Consider the following 7,164-nt stretch of genomic DNA (forward strand, 5'->3'; position numbering starts at 1 on the left):
TATGTTCTTTTTTGGTGTGTGTGTATGTGTGTGGGGGGGGGGGTGCCAAAGGAAATTTTTGCCATTGGCTCCTTTGGTCTAGAACCAGCCCTGATCACAAAATATTTTTGTCTAAGCAGACTGGACATTGATCAGCGTTGGCTCATTCTCAGCCCCCCGCCCAGCCTCTGCTGCCAACAGACTGCTATTAGCTAGTTAACCTTCTGCCTTCCCTATCTATGACACAGACTGCTGCTAATGCTACCAGACTGTTCCCAGTGGCTTCACACCAACAGTGAATCCCAGCCGATGATGTAGGGCAGCGTGTGGGGGAGGGGGTCAGTTGCTGTGGCTCCAACATGGTAACCGCCAATGGACTGCAATGCTTTATCGAAAGGGGGGGCGTCAGTCCCTTACTTTGCCAGGGGCGCTTGGACCCCTAGCTACACCTCTGTTGACCCTAACCGATACCCCTAAACTAACCATAATTCCTGCAGTAAAAATCCATGTTTCTATGTATATAGGGGGTCATTCCGAGTTGATCGCATGCTGCCGTTGTTCGCTGCGTAGCAATCAGTTGAAAAAAAATGGCTAATCTGTGCATGCGCATGCTCCGTAATGTGCATGCGCATCGTACGGGTACAAAGTCCATTGTGGTTTTGCACTAGTTCTAGCGATTATTCCAATCACAGAACAGGCCACAAGGAGATTGACAGAAAGAGGGCGTTTCTGGGTGGCAACTGACCGTTTTCAGGGAGTGCTTGGAAAAATGCAGGCGTGGCAGAAGAAATGCAGACGTGGCTGGGCATTCACTGGATGGGTGTGTGACATCAAAAGCCGTCCCTCGGTTGTTAGAATCAACGCACACGAAGTGTAACTACAGTGCTGGTCTTATTTTGAAACGATTTTGCAGGCGCTCTGCTGCTCAAGTGTTCGCACTTCTCCAAAGTGAATATACACTCTCCAGTGGGCAGCGACAATGCGTTTGCATGGCTGCTAAAAACTGCTAGCGAGCAATCAACTCAGAATGACCCCCATAGTGTATTGCAAGAAAATATCTGTAAATCCAATGGTACCGTAAGTGCGGTATATACTCGCACTTCTTTGCGGGGTGAGAACATCTCCCCTAAGTGAAGTCAGCCCTATGAATAGAGTTTGTGTGATCCCTGTGCAGCAGTCACAGAAAGGGTTCATCTCTGCAGTTTGTCACTCAAATTACATTGCTGCATTTTTTTCTAGAAGTGGATCTGAGAGCTGTTACCCGCAGACCAGCTACAATAATTATCCTGGGTACTCACTAGACCAGTGGTTCTCAAACTGCACCCTGGGGTGCCTCAGGACACTTGCAGGGGTGCCTTGGATTGGTGGTCCAGGACCAATTCAAAATATTTATAGTTAGTGTTATAGGCAAAACCAGTGCTGTTGGCTGGCAATCATAACATATGTGCACAAGCAGAAGCAAATCCTGTCCCCTACCAAAGGGCCAGTGCTAGGGTGTTTGGCGCCTCCCTGCAAACTATTAATTTGGGCCCTCTCTCCAATACTTAATAAAGGGACAGTGCGCTCCTTAAAAAAAGAAGGTGTGGTATCACAAGGAAGGGGCATGGCCACACAATAGCACCCCAAATCAAAATACGCCACACAGTAGCACTATCTTATTGTCATTACACCGCATGTAATAATAATAATAATAATACCCACAGTCGCAGTGCCCTTTATACACATAACCACCATATCAGTGCAGCTTACACACATAATGCCAACAGTAGCAGTGCCCCTTCTACACATGCCCACGGTGGCAATCCTTTACATGGCAAATATCAACCTGGTTTTGCCATGTAAAGGATTGCCACTTTAAAAACAAACAATCAAACAAAAAAAAAAAAAAAAACAACAGGAAAAAACACAAAATCTCTCACTTTCTGATTCTCACACCCTATTACATTCCTCTCTATATATTTAAATGTTTCTATTACTGTATGTTCCCTCTTCCCTTCTCCAAACTATACACATCAACATTTTTTAGTATTTCCAGGTAAGTTTTGTGATGTAGGCCATGCACAATTTTAGTTGCCCTAATGTATTTACAGCCTTCTGGAGATATGGCTTCTGGAACTGAACACAGGATTCTAAATGTGGCTGTACCAAGGACCTATACAGTGGCATTACAGGTTGAGTATCCCTTATCCAAAATGCTTGGGACCAGAGGAATTTTGGATATCGGATTTTTCTGTATTTTGGAATAATTGCATACCATAACGAGATATTATGGTGATGGGACCTAAATCTAAGCACAGAAGGCATTTATGTTTCATATACACCTTGTACACACAGCCTGAAGGTCATTTTAGCCAATATTTTTTATAACTTTGTGCATTAAACAAAGTGTGTGTACATTCACAGAATTCATTTATGTTTCATATACACCTTATACACACAGTCTGAAGTTCATTTAATACAATATTTTTAATAACTTTGAGTATTAAACAAAGTTTGTGTACACTGAGCCATCAAAACACAAAGGTTTTACTATCTCAGTCTCACTCAAAAAAGTCCGTATTTCGGAATATTCCGTATTTCGGAATATTTGGATATGGGATACTCAACCTGTATTACTTTTTTCTGCTACTGGTTCTTTAACCTATGCAAACAAGCATCTGACTTGCCTTTCCTATTGCTTTGTTACATTGCTTACCTGAAATAGTAATACTTAGATAGCTTTCCTCTTGCCATTATAATGCCCTTAATATTATAGTTAGCCTTTGCATTTTTGAGACGTGTATGATTTTGCATTTTTTGGCATTAAATGTTGCCATGTTCTTGACCATTCCTCTAGTCCAGGGGCGGAACTGCCAGAGACAACGGAGTCAGTTGCCGCCGGGCTCTAGCCCTAAAGGGGCTTCCTCCATTGCCCCCCGGCTGTTACGTGCCCTTCCTACTAAATAGACAAAGGCGCTACCAGCAGGGTCTCGCAGTTTGTACATTCCATGCCGTAACACCCTTCTTTCCACCTTCACAATGAAGCTATTGGTACTTTGCAAAAAAAAAAATTATTAGCATTGCAACTCAGCAGATCAATGCAGTGTGCAGCCACACACTCCATATATCTGCTCAGCCACAAAGCTGATTATTTCTTCACAAAGTAGAAGGTGAGCTCCAAATAGAATTCTCTAGCTTAGATTATACCTTTCTATGCAAGGGTAAATAGCTCAATTGTTTGACTGCAATGCCACAGGAAATGGTTTGGATCCAAGACAGTGTGACTGAATAATAAAGAAACCTTAAGATGAGTTCATGAATGTTGTATAAGTATTAGCGAGAGAAGGGGTCAGGAGCATGCTAGGCTGCAAAAAATAAGGTAGGCTGCAAGTGAAAGTAATGATCTCCTATATATTTTCCCAGATCTGTCACTCTGTGTGGCTAACTCTGGGGGAAGTCACAGCAATGGGCGGAGATGGCAACTGCAGGACGATACACCAGTGCCAGCAGCAGACCGTAACAAAGTGACAGATCAGGGAGAATATATAGGAGGTAGGGAGGTGGCCATGGTACATGGCTGGCCAAGGGACACTAGCTCATGTACCCCTTTACCACTGAGGCTAGCCACCAAGGATGGACCTGTCACCAGTGCACATGCAATAACCTCTTCTGCTGCCCTCTTTGCAACTCAGATTGCCCAGTGCTCCCCTTCGCTAACAGTCCACAAAGTTTCCCCATCTCACGATCTGCCTCCTCACCCCCACTTTCATCTCTACAGCACACGCGCATATCATACAAGATCCCATCATGCGTACGTAGGTCTGAAATGCAAGAGGGAGGTTGGGGGGAGATTGGCATGCGCCAGCAACACCACACAGCTCACTGTGACCACAGTGGAGAGGCGCTGCAACAGGACAATACACCAACATCGGAGCAAGGAACTGCGTCGGTCAGGAGGAGAACTATTTCAATAGCATAAAAAGGTTAATGCGTCCCACCCTATGGACACCAGACTCATCAAGTCACTGTTGCCAGAGTCTCATACAATGACTCTGAACCTCTAAGCACACTATTTGACTGTCCACACCCTGCTGTGCCTATTACCCATCTCCTCCACCACCCTCAACACTGACCCACACATCATTCACCCACAAAGATACAATAAAGGTAGTTTGGATAAATTAGCTAAATGAAATGGATTTAACCAATTTATCTAAATGACCATTTTTGGATGTTTTCCAGTGTTTGTGAACAAATGGTCAATTGTAATTTGCTGCCACATATTAGCATAATTTTGTTTCAACTAGAAAAAAAAATTGGACAGATAATCTAAGTGTGGATCCAGTTTAAAGGTCCGTATTCACGGCCCGATTTTGGGGAGAGATGTGTGCTGAGCGAACTGCTCAGCACACATCTCTCCCCCCGCTCAGCACAGCGTGATGTGTGCTGAGCGTACGGGGGGTGGGGGGGGCGCTCATTTCACCCCCTGTGTAGGGCATTCTGTGTGTATCCAGCTTAACAGGTGTGAGCATCATACAACTACTGACTTGCGAGTAACTATACAGCAGCTCCATACCTTGTGACTTGAAGAAACACCAGTTAACCCCAGGAATGCTGCAGTCAAAGCAACAATTCCTCTTCTTCAATTACCATTTTAATAATAGGGTAAAGAAAATGAAGTGGATTTTTGAAAGAAAATAATACTGTCAATATACTATTAAAACAAATTAAAATGGTAAAAGTTATTGTACTTTAAGTAAAAATAAAAGAGACAAAATATCAATCCCAGTTTTGGATTACTTTAATTAACAAAAAAAATGCATATAGCAGAGGATAGTTTCAATCTGCCTACCTCTGGGTTATGGGCCCAGCATGCTTCCATTGCAGTACTCTGCTGCACATGTAAGTGCAAGAGATCCTGAAGCACTCACTCATCATGGGAAAGTACCAATGTGTTTCTTCGTTGGTTGATGGAAGAAACATCTTACAAAAACTCTCCAGATTATTGACTTTTTAAAGTTTTTCTAGGAAACGTTTTAGATGAATGCTTATTAGCCTTTGTCAGTATGGACTTTTGCAAAGTGTCTCTGTGGCGCAATCGGTTAGTGTGTTTGGCTATTAACCAAAAGGTTGGTGGTTCAATCCCACCCAGGGACGTAATTAACCTTGTGATCAGATTTTGGTGATATTTAAGTAGACAAGTCAAAATTTCAAACCTCCTCTTATGGTGTAGGGTACATGGCCTTCTCTGATGTAATCAGAGTTAGATTTGATTCAGTGATTTTATAAAAAACAGCTAGGAAGCACAATTTAGCAGTGGGTTGCAGAGAAAAAAAATATGCTGGCAGAAAAATCCAATCGAGTGATTAAACAGCTCTTCATTTTCTGGCTTTATTTTTATGCTAACAAATTTGTTCTCTGAAAAGTGTCCACAAAGCCAAGTCTCTGATTAACACCTTTGTAAGGATGGTTTTTCACCTATTACTAAATTAAACTTGCTTCATTGGAAAGGCAGCAAGATGCATCCTCATTTCAATGTCTACTGAAATAATACAAGTTGACACCAGGAAACATTAACGCCACTGCATCCTTGCTGCTTTCTCATGTGGAAGTCTGTTTAATGTGAAAACAAATGTGTGTGTTTTTTTCAACCTGGAAGCCCAACATCGATTAAGATCGATCTTAAATAGACCCCTGGGTTTTAAGGATAACCATGGTTGAGTCCAATGGTTAATTCACATTGACCGAAGTTCTAATTAAGTCACCTGTGCTCAAGCATGATATCCTTAAAATCTGGATTGCAATGACAGCATTTTGGAACTATGCCTAAGGGTTTAATTTTTACATTTATCCACTGACAATAAATCTACCTACAATATCCCTGTAACTGTTATGATTACAGTATTTCACTAAATAATTTAATTTGCTGAACCTTCTGTAAAAAGAAATATTAAGCTGCTGTAATTCCCAGATGCAGCAAATTTGTTAGCTAGTGGGCAAAACCATGTGCACTGCAGGGATGGGGGGGGGGGGGGGCAGATATAACATTTGCAGAGAGATTTAGGTGGGTTATATTGTTTGTGTGCAGGGTAAATACTGGCTGTTTTGTTTTTACACTGCAATTTAGATTTCAGTTTGAACACACCGCACCAAAATCTAACTCTCTCTGCACATATTATACACCCCCCCCCCCTGCAGTGTACATGGTTTTAGCTAATAAATTTGCTGCTGTGATCAGATCTGAGTTAAGCCCTATGTATTTGGCACTGGCAAAGGGTTAGAGGCCTTGCTGTAGAGCTCACACCTTTCTTATCATGCATTGTAATATTTCCTATGTCCTGATGTTGTGCTCTCTGCTCCATCCAAGTAAACAGCAATGTAGCATGGCTATCAAAGAGCGTGAAGATTGCAGATTTCCTGGGATTAATGCTAAGGAATGCTATTCCAGAGGCTGCTGCTTTAATTCAAGTGTCACTGGGGTTAAATGGTGTTTTTACCTTTAAAACACAGGTAGAGTATATAGTACAGTGGTAAAGTGGGAGCATGTAGTGCTATTGATTACAGATTTGATGGAGCTTAAACATTGATAAGGTCCATGGCTCTAAGAGTTTATCTTGTGTATCCTTTATTCTTAGTCATGGTCAGATAAGATTAGAAAATACCATTTAAGTGGAAATTTCCTGTTAGCTGTTTTTCAGTTTGCTCAACTGTCTGATTAACTGGTCCTAAAAAAAGGACCAAAGGAGCTAAATTGCCCTGTGATCTAGCTAAATTGCCCCAGTTAAAAAAAAAAAAAACTAAGCTGCTGTAATTCCTGGATGTTTCCTTACTGCATCAACAGGAAGTGACAAGAAACAATGTAATGTGGAACCGTACAGCAGAAGGGATTGCGGCTACCCCACAATAAGTGCAGCGGAATGTAAGAAGAGGCATATACAGTGTGGTGTGGCTGTAGATGAGCTTAGGGGTTTCTGTTAGAGTTCTTCTACTTCTAACTACTCGTACATAAATGAGTAAGCCGCCGATTTATTAAACCTGGTAAAATGATAATTTGCATGGTGATAAAGTACCAGCCAATCAGCTCCTAATTGCCATGTCACAGGCTGGGTTTGAAAAATGACAGTTAGGAGCTGACTGGCTGGTACTTTATCACCTTGCACTTTATCAGTTCACCAGGCTTAATAGATCTGCCCCAATGTTTCAAAA

General features: G+C 42.1%; 1 non-coding gene across 1 annotated transcript; it reads left to right on the plus strand.

The window, feature by feature from the left end:
- Positions 1-5,041: 5,041 nt before the first annotated feature.
- Positions 5,042-5,115, plus strand: TRNAN-AUU (transfer RNA asparagine (anticodon AUU)). The gene has a single exon. It is a non-coding gene; the product is annotated as a tRNA-Asn (tRNA).
- Positions 5,116-7,164: the final 2,049 nt, after the last annotated feature.

The sequence above is a fragment of the Pseudophryne corroboree genome, unplaced genomic scaffold (genome assembly GCF_028390025.1).
Source record: "Pseudophryne corroboree isolate aPseCor3 unplaced genomic scaffold, aPseCor3.hap2 scaffold_1512, whole genome shotgun sequence".
Lineage (NCBI taxonomy): Eukaryota > Metazoa > Chordata > Amphibia > Anura > Myobatrachidae > Pseudophryne > Pseudophryne corroboree.